Source organism: Rhyacophila brunnea, unplaced genomic scaffold (assembly GCF_057557595.1).
Source record: "Rhyacophila brunnea isolate RB1 unplaced genomic scaffold, BYU_Rbru_1.0 scaffold_7, whole genome shotgun sequence".
NCBI classification, from domain to species: domain Eukaryota; kingdom Metazoa; phylum Arthropoda; class Insecta; order Trichoptera; family Rhyacophilidae; genus Rhyacophila; species Rhyacophila brunnea.
This window is the reverse complement of record NW_028233339.1, coordinates 40,760,904-40,781,314: the sequence shown is the minus strand read 5'-3', so window position 1 is coordinate 40,781,314 and position 20,411 is coordinate 40,760,904. Positions and strand designations below refer to the sequence as shown.

The following is a 20,411-nucleotide window of genomic DNA, read 5'->3' as shown; positions in this document are numbered from 1 at the left end:
ATACATTTATCGATTTCGCGACAAAAAGTATTTTAAATTAAACAAACGATGTCAAAAAATATTTTTAATTACATATAATAAATTGAAAATAATATTACCAGTCCGTTCATGCAAATCAATTAGCTGAAGTACGGTGCAAACAGTACTACCATATTTGAAAAATTGAACGAATATATACCTTACTGTCATTACAATACGGACCAAATTTATAAATCACCATTTGTGCGTTGAGCCCTTATAGGAACGGAGAAATCATCGCTGCCTGCGTAAAAATGTTCGGCCATTTCTGTCAAATTGTTCTGTCATTGAATTGCATCGATATTTTGTATGGGCAGACCCAGCGGTGTCGCCAGACCGCTTGCAAGCGGAATGTTCATTTGAGCGAAGGATACCGATATTAAAATATGAATTTCGCCATCCGGCAGACCCGACACAAAGTGAGTGTCATTTTATTTTCCACATGATTCGTCCATATAAATGTCATTGGCTACTACGGACACTCTACCCGTGCCCGTCCCCGCGCCTATTCCGCGTCGAAGACGCCCCATGACTACGGCCAAGCGCTAATTGAGGAATCGTAAATACGCTCTACAAGCCATGTGGTATGGTTATTTACATGCATTGTTTACATGGGATTGCTTTTATTTGGGACCGAGAACATCTAAGCCATAAATCACGTAAGTAATTTCAAGATGTTGCCCCATTTTAATTTTTAGAAAATTGCCAGCTTACAGGACAAAAGCAGTGTTTTTTTACTTAACCTACGGTTATTTATAAAATTTTATTCTTATTATAAACTACTAATAGTACTGAAATTATTTGCATGACATTTTAAAAATAATTCTAATCAATTTATAATAATTTAATAGAACAATTTCATCATTTTATCAGCCTCATAAATGAAATTGAAAAGTATGCTTATTTGGTATTAAGACAAGTAAAAAGGCGGCAAAACATAGAGTTGTTGTTGTCAATGTCAAAGACAAATGACAGACAACTTCCGGCTTTCTTCGTTTCTTGTTCTGTTTTGCTTGTTCCCGGTCTTGTGGGCCGTGGCGAGAGCTTGCGAATAGCGGTTAGCAACATGAAGAAACTGAAATCTAGTTTTAGTGGTTGCCGATGAAGTCGTTTTTCTCACTGAAAATACGACAGTAAACATCACGCCAAGCTTTGTAGCAGACAAAAGTATTTCCAACTAGATGCAATCTGGGAATTGGCTCAAAGCGTTGCTGAGTTGTATTTATTGGAAACAAAACCGTGTAAACAGGCAATATAAAAAATGCAGAGTTACGCCGCCAACGATGGTTTCCTGGACGAGGAGAACAGTCGAGGTAGGATTCGTTATATACCTAATATATGTTTTAATGAGATTTGTTTTAATCACCTTTCTATTGTTATTTCGGTAGGTACCTAGTTCATAAAGCACGCGGTTTCGTGGTGCCTCCATTTTGGTTTTACATAATATTATGTCTTGGGTTTGTTTTATTATGAACAAAACAAACCTGACAAAGATTTATTCGTCTGTTTAATATTTATTATATAGCCGAATGAATCTTCCGCATCTTTTTGTGTCATCCACTGTGATATCTACTTCATCTTCAGCAAACCTATTAGGGTGAACCACCCAATTATTGGCACTTTAAGGGAACTGAGCAGTTCAAGTTCGCATAGTATTCTATCAATTATCTTTCTAAGTTCCTGATTTAAATAATATGTTTACTTAACTTTATTTGAATACTTCCAATAACACTTTTGTATTGTGCTTATGCACACACTTGTGATATTTCCTGAGTTTGGCCCTTATTCCAATTATTGGCATACTTTTCCCTATTATTGACACAACCTTTTCCAATTATTGGCACAGTTAAGGGCTTGCGCAGACAGAGAGCGGTCGGAGTTCTGCGTTCAACCGACCGTTGACCGCTAGCGTTCAGGGACAGCAGACAGGTGGCGGTCAACAATAAGCGTTCCATTTGTTTACAAACGTTGTACTGACACAGGCGCTGCATAATGCGAGACCGCTATATTCCGACTGCGAGTGGAAGTGAGAAAGCACCGCTGTTGCGTACTCACTCCCCCGTGTGGTTTCGCTCTATGTTGTGTGACTGCTCAAATTCCTATGACGGGACTGGACGGGAGGTACGGCGTTCTTTGTAATTCCGGGAATAGAACTCTAGAACGCTAGCGTTCCAATTGACCGGCGCGGTCTGACCGCCGGCTGTGTACCCATACAGTATGAAGTCCATACAGTACAAAGAACGCAGAACTCCGAACGCGGAACGCAGACCGCCTGACCGCTCTCTGTCTGCGCAAGCCCTAATAGAGATCCAAAAAAGTGTACTAATCATGCAAATCAAACACGTTTTACACTAGTATTCATACATTTATTCTTAGATAACATTATTTTTAAAAAACCTCAAAAGAAACAATGCTTATATTTAAATAAAAATCTAGTAAATTTGGGAACTAATTGAGATCAAAAGATTCTCAAAATATATTTAGGTGTCTAAAATTAAATTACGTAAGTTCTTATGATGTTAACCGTTTAAATATTTAATCACCATTGTTTAAAATGGCTTCAAGTTCTTCCAGCGTGTATGATTTCTTACGACTGCTTAAAATTTTATCAAAGGGATCTCGAATCCCATAATTTTTCTTGTCTTCATCAACTAGTTGGTTAACTATTGGCATCAGAGGGTTGTTCAATCTTATATTGGCCAGTACTTTGATTCTTTTCGTTTCGGGTAGCTTATTCTCTTTTTTTACATTAGGTTCTCTTTCCACTTGACATTCTCTTTTAGTTGTATTTTGCACAGGTACGAACTGCACTTTCTTACTCTGTTTATTAACCTTTCCCTTACCATGGTAAAAAAATTACGCCCGTTCCCATGCTGTCCACTCAGTGTCCCAATAGAAATTTGGCATTTTAAGGTATTTTAAAAGCTAATTGATTGCTTCAAAAGGTAAAGTATGTTTTTAAATACTATTTAGTCATCGTTTAACATATTATTCTGTGTATATCACATGCAATTATCTTATAATCGTGTATAATAATCGAACATCGATAAATGTACATCATAACCAAACCACGGCATGTCTCGATCTGTTTTAAATGGAACAACCAACACACGCTGTCATTTCACGGAGAGTGGGGGTGGCTAATTCATCCGAAGCGAATGAGGGATGTTTTTAGGTAGCATAACATCTGCATGGACTTGCGTTATCACGTTTACCACATAAAATAATAGTTATAATTTTGCAATATCGATTGCCTATATACATAATTTTAAAACATTGTGATCTTATTGTATCATGTTATTAGGTTTTATTAAAAATCGGATTTTAAAACACATTAAAAATATACTTACATAAGAATACTTAAACAACAAAAATACTCCGATCGTATAGTTTCTACTAAATATATTTTAATATTATGTTTATTATGTTGAAATAATACACATTAAAAAAATTGAATCACTACGCTACTTGAACCTATATGCACGTATTAAGTCTATACCTCTTAGACTATAGATATATCACACCTACTTTTAGATAATTTCATAACAAGAGGTTTTATAGTCAATAATAAAATACATAAACATATATTTAATATAATATTGTATCCCCAGAAAAATCTACTTTTATACATATGTATATGATAGGTACCGCAATTTAATACTTATATATTATAAACTTCTATTAAATTTTCATTATCCAAAATATTATTGTCGTTCACTTCAACCTCAATATCAGAGTCATCACAAAACTCCTCTGCAGCCACCCTGATTTCTTCCTCTGTTAAATATCTTCTCGGCATGATTAAATATTTTCAAAAATATTTGTCAATTTGATAATCGACGTGTAGATGATGGGAGTACGCACAAATCTAACCGTTCGACTGCCTGCTGTGCACCCAAATAATAGTATGTTTTTTTTAGGTCGCTCGAAGTTTTCAAATACACATGGCCCACAAACCGATGTAATTCTTACATACCTGGCAATAAGGGTCTGTATTCAAAATCCGGGTACATTTTTTTTTTATTACGGGCTCAATAAAACTGAGCCCTTCCTGTCAGTATTTTGGAATAAACGGCATATAAAGCGAAGTTGACTTGCTAAAATGAACACTTATAACATTACATTAAGGGTTGCTTTGGCGTTTATCGTGAGATGCATTTGAAAAATTTATAATTCAAGGTTCGATATATTGTAAGAGGCTACGGCTGAATGCATCCTTCACAGAATTATGTTGAACAAAGACATAAATTTCTATCTCTGCCTAACAAATGACATTTTAAAATAGTGTCTCATGTTTACATTACTATTATGCGCGTTTCTCTAACGTATATCTTTCTAGATAGCCCTGTCACTGTCTTATCAAAATATTGATTAGACTTTTGAAAAATGATTAATTTTACATATAAGACATTCAATTCAACTACCTACATATTTTTCTTTTTATGCCTAAATATTTTATCTACAAATAGCTAAAAGTAGACGTTTATATACATAATAATAAGTGGGGTATCTATGATTTAAGGTCATTTCTAAACTGCGAGACCATCGTGGCAACGGGAGTGTTAACGTTGCTGCTGTTTTTTTTGTAAGGTTTTTCTTTTCTCCTTGTTTAGTTTTCACTTCCTTTTGTTTTTGGATTCTCTCCTCTTTTCTTTTCTTGACTTGTTCTTCTTTAAGACTTTTTTCTCTCCGTTTCTGGGTTTCCTTGCTTTGCCATTCATCTGAAGTTAAGACAAAGGAAACTCTTTCACTTTGTTTAACGCCTTTTACATAACATTACCTAACATGTTAGCTTGTTCGATGATTACACTGGGCGACTTTACAGGCAGATTATAAATTCGCCAACACACAGCTCGTAAAGAAGCTCAATGTAATTGAGGTTTAAGGCGATTTTAAAGATAATATTTGTCCTGTCACCACAAAATTTTCAAACCGCCATTATTTTCGCCGTGTTTGTATTAGTACCGTTTTTTCGAGTCCGGTTTGAAGAAATTTTTTCGGAATACCTCTTAACTTTTTGCTGATTTCTACGAATCTTGTAGAGGTAGGTTCTTCATATTTTGAATATAATATAGTGATATAGTCTGCTTGCCAAATGTAACGAGGGCGACGAGATTCCGTAATTCGTACGCGTTGTACTATACATTTTATTACGGCAACAAAAGACACAATTGACCTAATCTATCCGAATAAATCACTATCCGTAATTGACCTATTCGGTCGGAGTCCTCATTAAGTGACTCATTTCTCATATCTAGAAACTACATGTTCCTACACTTCTCATGGCTTTAGGGTTGTCACAAAAAAATGCTTTTTTTTGAAGTAGATGTGTTTTTTTATTTTTATGGTTTTTAGACTAAAAACTATTCATCACTTTGATTCACCAGTTAACAATTTTTCTCATACTTCCTTTATTAAAAATTTACTATCTAAATCAATACATAAAAATGATACTATAATGCTTTGGTCTTTGGCAACCCTAGCGTAAATTGGTAGGTTGTATGAAACTGTCATTGAAGTGATTCCTAACTTCGCCAACATAGATATTTCTTTAAAATATGTCAAATTGTCTCTAGCATAAGACCTAAATTTAAATACGGAATCGTGCCGTAACTTCGTCTATATAAAAAATAGTGATTTATTGTATTATTTAGTATGAAAAGGGTGTTACTTCAATATAAATAAAAATAAACACTAGCATTGTGCATTACATAAGGTCTATAAACTTCATATTGGTGGATATTTTGGTGGCAAAACGACTTTCTGTTAAAAAACCAGGCGAAGTTAGGGGGTTTTACGGTACCTATTTTGGGTTGTGGGCCATTGAGGCGTCAAATTAAATAATGATGCAATACTGTCTTCAATAGTCGCACTTGATTTATAGCTATAATATTATACTTTTATAGCACACCTGTATCCTACCGTGTATCCCTAAAGCGCCGACTAGACGCTCATGCTTTACGACAAGCTTACCTGCGCAAACCGGTTTGTATCGAGAAGCTGGTGTGTATGGACGGGAAAACGGAAGCGCGCGCAAACCGCAGCGACTTGCCTGCGCGGTCTTGCCTGTGCAAAAAAGACGGAACACTCGCGTGGCCACACAGCACAAGTAAAACTGCGCAAACCTCATTACGTTACAACAGAAGTCGTCGTCGTGAAAACACTGTTTTTCCGAATCGCAGCAATGTCGTGTCAAGTGACAATTTGTTTTTGTCACAAGCACTTTTCTATTGTTTATTGGTTAATAAAAGAGAAATAAATCCTCCAGATCCAAATGGACCAAACAATGGCTATTTAGAAGAAACATACACTCGCATATAAATCAGCATTTTTTGCTTAAATATAATATATACTAGTGGCAGTGACGTCCCGTGGGGGGTAGGCCATGCCCCACATCCTGAAGCGGGGCCCCCTAGCCAAGATCATTGGCGGGCCCCCCTACCTATAGCGTTCCCCAAATGTTGTTCCGCGAAGTAACAGTTAGTATTTATTGTTTTGTTGAGAACCTACCTACATCTACTCGAAGTATTTGATATCGACAAACTATAATCAAAAATTTTTAGGTATTCCACAACCATATAAGTATTTCAAACTTTTAACAATCTCAAAGTAAACTTGCGCCGCAGGCGACTTTTTTTACTATTAGAGCAAATTTTTGATGCGTGTATATAGTATAGTACGGGGACCAAAATTATAGTGTTTTGTCCAAAAATAAAATAGTAGTTAGCTACCTACTCATTATTTTCTGTTGAAAATGTATAGGTTTTTTGTCTGTCACAAAAAAGTAGGAAACGGGGAATTCCCTCTTATTACGAAATTATAGTACTTCGCACCAAATTATGATACGACAATATCGTAATTTTGGTATTTTTGGTGTATTTTTTTATTGTAGAAATGAAATCTTTTTGAAAAAAAAACTTAGCCCATATTCAAAAGTATAGTATTTTAGCCTTTTTTTTCCACGACTGGCACTCGTCGCAAATAGTCATACTAACGCGCTCCGATACTAGTAAATAATTCCGATACAATTCCGCCACTGTATTCCGCCACCTTGCTCCGCCACCCTCGCCGATTCGATTTTAATACGATCCTGCAACCTTCGTTGAAACGATTTCGCCGTTTCAACTTGCCACCTATAGACACTGCATCACTGTTATTAACGCCCATCCGGAGGATTCCTGACGAACTTCTGCCGCCACTAATAGTCTTTTTTAAGATAGTTATCGACGGCCGAATGATTTAGAACTCTTCTGAAGCCTTCATAGCGGGGAACAGACCCGTAGCACAGCGCCAATAATCACATTCAGTTATTGTTACCGGTATTTGTGCATCAGTTCGTCAAAGCAAGCCAAGATGAGCAGGATCCCCTCGCTCGCCGGTTTGCTGAACCCGGGCTCCCATGCGCACCGGCCGAAAAAAAATACAGCCCTGTTAAACCGTTTATGATAATTAATAGGTACATTTTGTTTCCAACCAGTGAGCTGATTTTTTTAATGGAAAGATATTTCCGTTATTACTAAGTTTAGGTAGGTACCTATTCCTATATCTATTTATTGTTTCTCTTAGATATGCCGCCCTTCGAGTAACTGCCGCCCCCAAGCGACGCTCAATCTGCCTACCCCCACGGGACGTCACTGCCACTAGTATATATTATATTAAATTTAAGCAAAAAATGCTGATTTATATGCGAGTGTATGTTTCTTCTCAATAGCCATTGTTTGGTCCATTTGGATCTGGAGGATTTATTTCTCTTTTATTAACCAATAAACAGTAGAAAAACGATTATGACAAAAACAAATCGTCACTTGACACGACATTGTTGCGATTCCGAAAAACAGTGTTTTCACGACGACGACTTCTGTTGTAACGTAATGAGGTTTGCGCAGTTTTACCTGTGCCCTGTGGCCACGCGAGAGTGTTCCGTCTTTTTTGCACAGGCAAGTCGCTACCGTGTAGCCTGCGCATAAAGCCTACTGTGGGATGGTAAGGAGAAACTGTGGAATGATTCCACTATATACCTACTACCTTCAACAGTCAAACTTGAAGCATTTCAGTGAGATTACTAGAATTCCACACTCGCAACATTATTCTTCAACTTAACTAACTTATTATATTTGGCTACCTAACCGAAATTTTTTTTATTTTTTTTTAAACGGTACATGTTCAAACACGCGCGTTAACATCATTTTACTCCCTACTTCAATTATAGTTTGTCAATTTATGGCTACGGCCGTATGTTGTAGCTTAACCACTGGGGAATGCCAAAAGAAATGGCGTATTTCAAAAAAACACTACCTTATTCTTAGGTCAATAATTATTATAAAGCAATCATTATTCATAGGATGTTTAGATCTTCAAATGTGTAAATCTTGCCCATTTTTTGAATAATAAAATGCCTAATTGAAGCGTCTAGTTACAAAAAGCGATATGATAACATTTTCAATATTTGCAGGAAACATGTTTTTATGTTTTAAGGTAAAATTTGTTATTTTAAGTTAAGATTATGTATTCCATCATATTGTATGTTTAAATTAGAACAAAATAACAATGTCTAAGTGCCTATAAACTCTATAATCAAATAAATATTAGCAAAATAAGATTGTATATATTGCGATTTGTAACCGACTTTAGGATTGGCGCAAACTCACCTCTCATTCGGCACGCGCCGAGGAGAAGCTACAGCATGGTTAGGAAACAGTTTGTACTAAAACTAATGTTATTTTTTGCTCTAAATTAAAAAAATATTAGCATGGTATAACACAAATGTTTTTAAAGATTTACATGTAAGTATTATAAATTGAACTGGTAATAAAACTTAGATAATAGAAATGAAAATAAAAGCTTAGATACGAGGGTGGGTCAATAATTCCTTAGAAAAAAGCATTAAAACAGTTTTTATTTTTGTATTTTTTTTTTATTTCTCAACATAATCTCCTTGGAGCTCAATACACTTGGTTAGACGTTTCTCAATTTTTTTTAAACCGTCAGAAAAATAAATTTTCGGAAGGTCCTCAAAATAAGCATTTGTCCGATCGATGACTTCTTCATTTGAAAAAAACGTTGTCCACTTAGCCATTTTTTTAAGTTTGGGAAAAGGAAAAAGTCACTGGGGGCTAAATCTGGCGAATACGGTGGGTGGTCGACCAATTCGAACTTCAATTCTTCAATTTTAGCCATTGATCGTAAACATGTGTGAACACGGGCATTGTCCTAATGAAAGAGGATTTTTTTCCTGTTTAAATGAGGCCGTTTTTCTTCAATTTTGTTTTTTAGCTGGTCCAATAAAGATGCATAATAATCCCCTGTTATTGTTTTTCCTTTTTCCAAATAGTCAACGAAAATAATTCCACGTGCATCCCAAAATACAGTAGCCATAACCTTACCAGCTGATTTTACGGTATTCGCCTTCTTTGGACATGGTTCGCCTTTCGCAATCCACTGCTTTGACTGTTCTTTCGTCTCGGGAGTATAGTGGTGTATCCATGTTTCATCTACAGTCACAAAGCGACGAAAAAATTCATCCGGATTGCGTTGCATGAGCGACAACAGGGCTTTAGAGGCCACCACCCTATTGCGTTTATTGTCGACTGTGAGCAAACGCGGCACCCATCTTGCAGAAATTTTTTTCATGCCCAATTTGTCATGTAAAATAGAAATGACGCTACCTTTTGAGATCCCTGTAACCTCAATTATCTCACTCAACTTTAATCTTCGGTCACTTAACACCATATCGTGGATTTTATTGATCATTTCTGGTGTAGTCACCTCTACAGGACGTCCTGAGCGTGGTTCATCCTTTATTGATGTACGACCACGTTTAAATTCATTTAATCAGTTATAAATAGTTGCAAGTGAAGGAGCAGATATGCCGTGAACTAAATCCAACTCATTTTTTATTTCCTTTGCTGTTAACCCTTTTATATTAAAATGTTTAATAACAGCTCTAAACTCAATTTTCTCCATTTTCCATTTTCCACAAGCAAATTTTTTTTTTAAATGTACGAGAAACACACAACAACTCGACCAATCTGATTGAAACTTCGCAGCATACTGAATCGGTAGTGCCGCTGCATGAAAACAAACTGCTTACAGTACTAGTCGCGCACCTGTCGGCTTTTCTAAGGACTTATTGACCCACCCTCGTAATATAAAGTAAAATAATGTAGAACAGAACATTTTATTGTAGATTATTTTGGATGAAATGTATGTTAGTTTTTTTTTCGGAATTAAGCGTGATTAGGAATTTCCCTGAACTCTTAATCCAGGAAAGGATGGGCACAGAATATGAAGGGTAGAAAATACCAAAATGTTATAGTGTATTAAAAGATAATGAAATTAAATAACTATTAAAATAATATTTATTTTACATAGTTGACATACAAAGAATGACATATTTCGATGAAATACATAAATGCCAACAAATTAAAATTACACACAATAATTGTCTACAGTTACGGTACCACAGTTAAAGCCCCTTGCATTGTGTCGGCACGGTGAGATCAGGAAAATTAGTGGGGATGTACCTAAAAAAATAGAAAGCAATTTATTTAGTGTAATATTGAGAAGGAAGGAGACTCGGGTGGTCGAAATGAAACGCTCGATCGTCTCAACAGAGATCCGTTTAATACAGTAGACGACAGAAATATGGTTTACGATGTTATTCAATCACAAATACAGGTTTAATTATTGAATTATACATGAACAAAAATAATCAACTAGTTACAACACAAATTTACTTAACTAACGGTAGGGGCCTGAAGGGGTTAAATAATTATACAGGTACAGCATAGATTATATTACCATAGGGGCACATCAAATAGCAAATGAAAATCTCACCGTCATAATGAAAAACTATACACTAATTTAACCATATTTAATGTGACCGATATAGGGCTTCGCTTGAGAGTGCTGGGCCAAAGATACCCAGTACTGCAACCACAGTTCGAACCTGTGAAGACTTGGCTACACGAACCTGCTTGCCAATCTTCGAACCTGACCCTTTCCAGAGACAGGGGAGCTTATTGGTTTTCTGAAAGGGTATATTTTTGTATTAAAAATTATTATGATATATGGATGGCCGACAGGTGGCAGTGGTATTTGCGAACAAAGTTACATTAATTCAAAGACAAAGATTGGAAGCCTTCAAACACCTGTTAGTCGTCCCGGTCTGGTTATATTAGCCGTTGACACAACTAGAGACAAGCAGAACCCTATATCTATGCGTATTTGATGAAATATTGTGCCACAAAATTTCACCTAACTTAGAATGAAGGCACTCAATGAAATTTACTTTTACGGGCAGGAATAGAGGTTCAAGCCTTCGATGACACCTACGACGTCCGCCAATTATTTATTGATTCGATTAATACCAACGTAACTGCGAAATAATTAAAACAAAAAAATTAACATTACAATAATACATGTCAAATCGTAATAATTATCGCGTCGCCGACTCACTTCCGGCGAGCGCCCACAGGTGGCAGCATATACCCCGCCTCGCGGCGATTGTATCGGTTTCAAACCAATTCGGCGCGAACCATTATGATTTAACGCAACTATTATTTAGTTTATTCCCCGATTAAAATATTGTGGCACTATACATCATACTACAAAAATTACAAGCCTTAATTAATCTTAATATCTAAACATGGTAATGGCAATATCAAAGTCAGTGGATCGCGGAATAAATTTAAAAATAACCATGAGATGAAATTATATGTGAGGCCTCGAATAACGGCGCTATGTCTACGAAAAGAAAAACACACACATAAATCAATAATATACAACATAAAAAAAAGGAAACAATAATTAATAATAATTAAAAACAAAGCCAGTATTACTGGAATTAATTCTATAGTAGCAGGGCACGGTTTTGATATTATTTAGACCCAGTGGAAGACACTAGTTTGAGGTGAATTCGGCCGGAAATAGGCGGGAAAGACGAAAGTTAATAATACATAAGGTTATAAACGAATGAGAAATCAACAGTTATATCGACACAGGGTACTTAGGTTTATATATCGGGCTGATGTGTGAGGTTTTTGAAGGTACCGTGAAGGTCCAGGTGATGTCCTCAAGGCGTCGGGGAAGAAAAGAGAGCTTCTTCACGTTGCGCCGGCTCATTTAAAAGCTTCCCCTGTGGTGTGTTGGTTGTTGCTGGCGTGTTTCAACTCTAATTATTTACAATTTTAAGTCGAATGGGGTGGATATTCGAGCGGTTATGTCTGGTTCTAATATCTAGGAACGTCATGTTTCTCGCGGGAACGTGTGTCTTTAATTTATCGGATGCTTTATTTTCTTTTGCTTTGCGTAAGACAGCAGGTAGTACGGTCAGGGTCGCATTGCTGACCTTGGAACGTTCGCGATCCGCCGCTTTCTTAAAACAACCGTTATCCCTCTGCCCTGTCCAGCACAGGGGTAGACAACCTTAGCGCGACGGGGGTCGCACGCATTTATTTGGTGACAATATATGTATGGGAACAGTTTAATTTTAATCATAATTTTTATAAAGTTAGTATAAAGAATATAATAAACACCAGATGCATTTGGAATCCACTGGAATTTCATTTTAACAAATTGTTTTGATAAGCTTAATATTTTCATAGAAAACACTCAACGTAAGAAAGTGCATGAACTATAATCAATTAAAATCTAATATATTTCACATAAAAAAAAAAAACAAACATTTGATGACATAACACTTCGTATACACAAAAATATTACGCAAAAAATACTAATTAAAAATAAAAAAATATATATTTAGCGGTTACACTGTACATGGCATGTAGTGCAAAATTTACTTACTTTATACGGCGCTCCTGTTCTTTTACGAATCTTTGTTTTGTATTCGCTTTCTAGACACTTCATTGGTGATCTTTTCTAAATTTTTGAGTTAGTCACTCATTATTTATAGTGATAAAACAAGATGAATACACCGAATAACTGTCACCTTGATCGTAAAACTTTAGATTTAGTTCTGATGCCATTTTTAATATTTACCGCTCGCTGATTGGTCGACAGAAATGCGCGCGGAATTAACCAGATTTAAAATATTCCGATGTATGATTATATCGCTTTTTGTACCAAATTAAGAATTTAAATATTTTTTTTGTAGGTTTATATCGGGTTTAGAAACATAAAATTTTCACACATGGTGTAAAATTACGCGTACAATACGAACGTATTTTTTTCTCGATGTGGTTTTATCGCTTTTTGTAATTAGACGCTTCAATTCTTATCAAATTTGGGATCACAGAGATTATCAATATAATTTTTTATCGTAAATATTTCACTATAATAATGTCGACATAAATTATACTAATGGTTTTATAAATTGCGTTTAAAAAATAATAAACGTAAAAAATCTTAACACCACTGCACATTTATGTACTGAAATATGACTATATTCTAAAACATTAGAGCGAGAGGTTTAAATAATACTATTTTATGTAATAAAAATACTTAATGCAGTCATCAAATATTTTAAATAAATATAAAGGATAATAAGGCTTCAAAATTATATAAATAGATTATCTACAACATTTAAGGTATGTCCAGGATCATGCTTTGAAAATAGAACAAAAGCTCAATTTTGACCCACGCTGAGCACGTCCCCCCTTAACAGGTAGACATGGTAACTTTATTAAATCAAACATTAGAGGTTTATAAATTAAATGCATTTGTTTCCGGCTTCTTAGCCTACTCCCCTCATTTGTGTCATGGGCATACTATTATTCTGCAGGTGGAGGTGAGATTTCTGTTCAGTGTCGGCTACCGAGGACATCTGGGATATTCGCATGGCCTCCCGGAGACCTGCATTGTCACATGGATGAAAACTGGAGAAAATGAAAATTATGGTTGACTGGACTATCGTACAGAAAATTTGGACTAGGTCATCTCTTCTTTTTAGAAGGTAATTTTTTTTTTAAACTGACACTGTGACTGGTGCGTTTGCGTTACCTGGCCATTAGATATAATTAACATGCTATTTAAATGTGGTAATTAAAAATTAATTAACAGGTCAGCAGTGATTGTCTTTACACTTTATTGCTTGTGATGCAATAGTGTCATTTTGCTTTCTGAAGCAGTCTGATGAATCCTGCGACTGCCAAATTTTCACATGTTGTTTATTCTATATTTGCTTTTTTACTAGGTTGTATTATCTTATGTTAGACGGCCCCACACGATGGCCACGCGGCTTAAGCATCAGCCTATAACGTCGTGGATCCCAGGTCTTAATCCTGGGTTTGTTGTTTCTGCTATTGTTTTTCAATTTGGGTATGAGGCAGAATATAATATATATAGAATATAATTAGTGGCTTACATCCATTTCTCGTAAAAACATAATCTGTTAATACAAACCTCCATCCTGTGGAGGCCCATATGATCTTATTAGGAATAATTTTTTCTATTATGGTTTGGTTTAGCGGGCTTAGCCAATGTTAAATAAAATTAAACTAACCAACACTATTTGCAATTTGTATTCTTAGTTCAATGAAAACAAATTGTGCATTATTTATGTTGAATTTCCACAGCCTACTCCACTCTTCACCACTGCGGCCGTCAACCGTAAGATAATACAACTTAGTAAAAAGGCAAATACAAAATAAACAACATGTGAATTCTGCAGTCACAGAATTTCATCATACTGATTATGATTTATTGGCATAATTTTAGATATTTTATAGATGGATATAGATTTTTTTTTTTTATCTATTATGGTTTGGTTTAGGGTTTAATTGATTTTTAAGGACTAATCAGCACCATCTGCAATTTGTATTCTTAATTTAATGAAAACAAATAGTAAGTATGATTGACAATGTTTAGTTCACACTATTTATATCATATCTCTGCAGCTTACTTCCACCCTACGCCACTGGCAAATCAATACCAACCAGTTCTTATAAAAAGGTATAAAAAACTTATCAGCGTTCTCGGAATCCGCATACTCCCAACTTTTTGGCACTCAGTTTGATCGCACTTTTCCGAGTTGACCATCAAAAGTTCTCCATGTCTCTATTGACATACTCCTGGACTTCCCGTCTTCAATGGGGAGCCGGAATAAAGTTTTGTAGGCCTAAGCGTGCAGCTTGGTCACATAGTCAATTAACAGAATATGAAAGACTTATGACGTTTCACTTGGCTATCTGGATAAAAAGGAATAAATGTTAGATTTAGAATGCTAATTATAGTATGTACCTAGATATAAAATTTCAAACTAATAGCTTTAAGTGTAATATTAAGATTTATACCATTAAAATTGTAATTAATTTAGTAATAGGAATAGTTTGTAAATCTAATGAAAGGTCTTGTTTTATGAGCTTGAAAGAGATGGGTGTATACGATGTAAGAGTGGAAGACACACTCACACGAGAATTTTTAAACATTTAATGAGGCAGTCTTAAGAAACACGAGTTGCGAGCTGACGCAAGTTGAATTCGTGTACTCCGCGCCAAAAATAAACTATTGTTTTAATTATTAGTATATAATTGTGTAGAAAAGAAAATCACTGAAAATATAAAGCCACATGCTTATTAACGCTTATTAACCCTGAGCTAGCCTAGAACTCAGGATATCTCACTATGTGAAGTATTTTCAGGGTATAAATTTTTATTTTTATAAAATATATTTAATATAATAAAATAAAGTACAGATTTTAAAATAAATGAGAAAAATGTTTTTTTTCCCCAGAGTGTTATCTACATTATTGGCAACACCATAGTAATATCTCGACAGCCAACGTGGACGTCTCTTCCAATTGCAGTTATCCAGATTCTCCGGGGATCCTGGAATGTTCCAGATGCAAGTTCTTCATGCTTCACCGGCGGGAATTCTACTTCCGGAGAGTTTTGTATTGTTATTTATACTAAAATGTGTGATTTTTCAATGACAATTTTCTTCAATGTGTGTGCTCATTAGGTTGTCGTGTTGGCCCTGCTATTGGGCGGTAGTTTTTGATTTGTCACATGATTACAATATGATATCAAAATTATTATCAGCCTGGATGAATCCATTGCTAGATAGAGGCCACTCCTAGTTGATTCTATTCATGTCTGCTGTGTTCATTGCGTTATCATGTGTGTTCAATTCCATCTGTGATTGTAATGTGAAACTTAATTTGAAATTAGTTACATATAAAACCCGACTGTTTTCCGTTTGCTTCAACAAAAGGTCTGCATTTTAAACTTCACTATAGGGTGAGAATATTATGGAGGGGTTTTTCAGGGTATATGTAGTTAATTTTTGGTCATATAAATGATATGATGATATTATACAAATCGAACTTTGTGTAGGTATGTGTATAGGTAACTAATTCAATGTTGATATCTAAAATATTTTATTAACATTTCAATTGTCTTACATATTGCGGAGAATGCTGTATATCTCGATTTTTCTTAATCCTACTTTCTTTCGGAAAAAGTAATATGTCGAGAAAATGGCAAAACAAAATATTTGTACGAAAATAATAGATCAATATCGTTTTTGGGTTATGTATACTTTTTGACGACTGTCAATTTGACAGATCGTTTTTAATCAGACGAGTCAGAGAAAAGTGGTTTGAAGTGTTGGGTCAAACCATTTCTGATGGTTTCTGACCGTTAGTAACTTGCGGGAATGCATACTCTTACGTCGGATTTCAAACCAATTCTGGTTTACTCACTGCGCAAGTGCATTGCGTCAAATTTGAAGTATTAAAAACCTGAATGAGAAAGTGACTATAAAATTTTGGTTTTTACCTTTCTAATTACAAAGTAAGTAAAGTCCCGTTTACGTGGTTCACTTTTGACGATTATCGCGGAGGAATCATCCGCAGTGACCCATGTCATTGTTAACGGTACAAACACGTTGCAAAATGTCTTCGCTCAAATCCTCTCTGAATTTTTCCCACAAATATTTCAGGTTTGATGGCGAACATGTGGTCAAAATTATAGCGAATAATGTTTGAATTTGTCGCGGATGACAGCTGGCACGTGCGTCCGTCAATGTCGTTTCCCACTGTTGGCCATCTTCGAGGAAATGAAGCTTTTGGCAAGCTTCTCTGTATGTCTGGCATTCTACGCCATCAACCGTTCTCAAATTTGCAAATGAAGTAGGACCTTTGACATTAACCAATAGCATTCTTAAATAGTAACACTCGGCATTATTTGGATATACATACTGTGTAAATACGGCCCAATGCGTCAGTCAAATACAGATTTTGATAGCCTTCAACACGCAAGCCTTGCTTACGTCGTTGGAATTTCTTGGATGTAGCATTCCATGTATAGTACTTTGGAACTCCTGCGTACAATAATGTCTTGGCAAATACATCTTCACACAGCGCAGAAAATGCTTGTATGCGCTGGCTGGTTCAGCAACAACATTTCGTGCAGTGTCTGCCGTGAAATAGACTCTTTGTCCATTTTCAAGATTAACACTGAGATGAAAACAACATTGGGATTGCAACTGTGGATTGAGAAACTCAAAATACGTCGAACAGCCTTGTTGCTGCTGATATATCGACCTGTTTGAAATTGACTCACTTCATCGTTGCGCTCATCAGGTCTATCAATACTGACTACTGCCATATCGCTGCCTTTGTTGACGTATTTGCATATATACTTGATAGATTTGATGGAACGACAATATTCGACGTTGATATGAGCTTTGAATGTTTTCGATAACAAAGGACAGTATGGCACAATCCATCTGTTGTTGATTTCAACGTCAACATTTCTCATTCTGATTGTTGTTGTATGACCTCCATCTTCTGGTTTTCGGCGTCTGTATTGTGGATATCCGTCATCACCAGTGCGTGTTTCATGAACTAAGTCTCTGGGGTACTTTTTCATGTATTTATTGTTCACCATGCAAGGAGATTGTGGATTCATTGGTCCATGCACCATGGTTTTTGTCACAATATCGAACAGCAGTGGATCTTCTTCAGGATTAGGAATTTCTGCACAAATGACATCACCAATTTGAGCTGCGTGTATTTTCGTTTTGAGCCATATGAGCATGTGGAAGTCCTCTTCTGCCATTCAATCGCATACATCCAGCAGCGAGTTTCACCATAAATGTGATACTTCACAATTAAGTAAGTCCATCAGTTTAGTAAGTTTTTGTTTGAATATTCGTGCAGTCAAATCGGATGGAAGCTGACCGGGTAATAGAAGCTCCTTTATCTTGCCATGCTGGATTGCATGTAAATGTGATGATAAAGTCAGAGCAGCCATATGAATGCACATATGCCATGGCATCTTGTGCATATTCATGCATATGCCGTGGGCTGCCATTGAAAGTTGCTGGACGTATGACCATTTTGCGAATGTCTGAAACATTTCCATCTTTTTCAATTGCATCACGTAAATGAATGTATTCTTCTGAACGCAACAATGTTTGATTTAAGCGAATGAATAACAAACGTTCGGATTCAATTTTGGCATACATGTCTACCACGTATTGATGAAATAATTGATGGCATTGCAGAATTTGATTTGTTCATTCTGAGGTATCATTATGCGGTATGAATAATAATTTATCGCTGATACTTTTTTATTGAGTTGTTCACCTGTAAGAATAAAGTAAACGAAAGATAAGAAAAATTTAAATTACATTTACGAATGTTTGAAAGTTAAAAAAAAAATATTTTTATTTGATAAAATGAAATAAAGATTTCTTTAGTTACCTGTGATTGGATTAGTTTGCATAATATTGAAGTGATATTCGTCCTGCCCCTCCCAAAACTTTATGGGATACTGCAGCGCATCGTAAGATCGATGTGTTTCAGCGACACATTGGATTGTATTATTCCGTCGCTGAAGAATTATATCACGCGTATCACGTTCCTCACCAACTATGACAATCGCAACTTTATTGATGGTAGGTGTGTTGTAGCGTCCGGCATGCTGTCCGCGTGGTGTTTTGTCGGCTCGTATTTGTGTAATTATCCGCCGGTAAGTTGTCAATAGAAGTTTTGAATAATTTTATTAATGCATTGTGTTAGTGGAAAAATATTTGCAAATAGGATATTATGTGGCGTTTGTGCCTGCAAGTGCATCGCAGCGCGTTGATCAACTTGTGCATCATTGTCACCCATAAAGTAGATTTGTAGAAATTTATGTTCAGCGTCGGAAACCTGTAGAAATGAACCAACACGGTGATATATTAGTCCTTGAATATTGAAAGTAGGCATGTACTGATCTTGGAAAACTTTGTTGGCTCCAAAAGATGTCATTTAAATTATATTTGCGAATGTTTGGAATCAGGTGAGTCACCCGAAAGCAATGACAACAATGGATCAGGTCGTAGATGCAATGTCGGCAATTTAACTTTGCCATTCGCGCAGCAAATTCCTGGTGTTTCATTGTTGAATCGCAATGCCCACACACCATATCCATTTTGCCGATATTTACACTGGGAAAAAATAAATTGTCGACAGTCAAAACCCAAGTTCCAATTTGCTGTCCGTTGCCAAGATTAAACACGTTTTTAATTTGTCTTTATCTCGCCTAATATTCTTTCAACGTAGTTTGAGCATATCGACGGTGATCTGACAACAGTATCTAGCTGATGACAAATAGTCATCTTTTCAGGGGGTACAAAAAACTGTTTTTGTCGGCATCGGTATTATTTTTCAAGTGAAATGATTTAATATTAGTACTAAAACAGTGATTTAAAGAAGATGTATGGAAATTGTAATGTCATAATAAAAGAAATCAAGCAGATAGATAATATTTCTTTTTACTTTATTGTCAGATAGATATTATTTCCATAAAAAACGTAATATGAAATTAAGATAACTGTTTTTATTAAGCAATTAAAGGACTTATTACAAATAGATCCAAAAAATATATTTAAAAGAACATAAAATAACATCAATTAAAAATAACTTATTATCTAGGTAGGTAATGTGAGGTGGGTGGAGAAATCAAACACTCGGTCTGTTCAAAACGAAGCACGTTTATTACAAGAATAGGCGACAGAAATATAGGGTTGATTGTTTAGTAACAAAACAAATTTAATTAGTGAATTACACAGGTATAATTTAATTAATAGTGAAACAAATTTAATCAGTGAATTACACGGGTATAAAATTGATTGATAGTACAGGTGAAGATTTGAGATATAAAGGAAGTAATAAGTCAGATAGACATCATGGGCGGGCAGGATTAGTTATAACATAACACAGAAATTTAATTTGAAATTCCGCGCGGAATTAGATTTATTTACATGAAAACATGGAAGTCATACATGAAGTTATACATAGATTCAGCATGACTGAGACAAACTAAAATTATTATAGAGCGCATGTTTGGTGCCACAATGCATTAAGTTGGCGTGGGCGATAGAGGTTGATTATTTAAGGGAACGTAACGTTTAATTGATTTGCACTTCACTTTATATTATTATCA

At 35.5% G+C, this 20,411-nt stretch overlaps 1 protein-coding gene and 1 long non-coding RNA gene across 2 annotated transcripts in view; one reads left to right on the top strand and one right to left on the bottom strand.

Annotated features, from left to right (window-relative positions):
• The window catches only part of LOC147064876 (RWD domain-containing protein 4), a 378,341-nt gene that overhangs the window by 6,500 nt on the left and 351,430 nt on the right, over nt 1-20,411 (bottom strand). The window lies entirely within an intron of this gene.
• Nucleotides 956-19,842, top strand: LOC147064881 (uncharacterized). The gene is made up of 3 exons (XR_015071939.1): nt 956-1,331; nt 13,760-13,930; nt 15,709-19,842. It is a non-coding gene; the product is annotated as an uncharacterized LOC147064881 (long non-coding RNA).